Here is a 363-nt window from a genome sequence, read left to right as displayed (position 1 = left end):
GAATTTAAATGCATTAAATGTCCAGCAGATTCAAGATTTAATAAAATATGCATATGAGCCCCATCTCAGAATCTAAAAACAAAATCAGAGATTGTTCCACAGTGAATGCAGTCCAAGGTTCAGAGACGTCTCCAGGATGGAAGATTGTCATATACATCTTTTTTTTTTTTTTTTTAAATTTTATTTTGTCTGTTAATTTTTATTGAGAATACTTTTCATACAATATATTTTGATCATGATTTCCCCTCCACATCCCTTATGCCTCCTTTCTTTTTTTTTTTTTATTACATATTTTCCTCAATTACATTTCCAATGCTATCCCAAAAGTCCCCCATACCGCCCCCCACTTCCCTACCCTCCCAT

The sequence above is a fragment of the Mus caroli genome, chromosome 4 (genome assembly GCF_900094665.2).
Source record: "Mus caroli chromosome 4, CAROLI_EIJ_v1.1, whole genome shotgun sequence".
Taxonomy (NCBI): Eukaryota; Metazoa; Chordata; class Mammalia; order Rodentia; family Muridae; genus Mus; species Mus caroli.
This window is presented reverse-complemented; position numbering follows the sequence as displayed.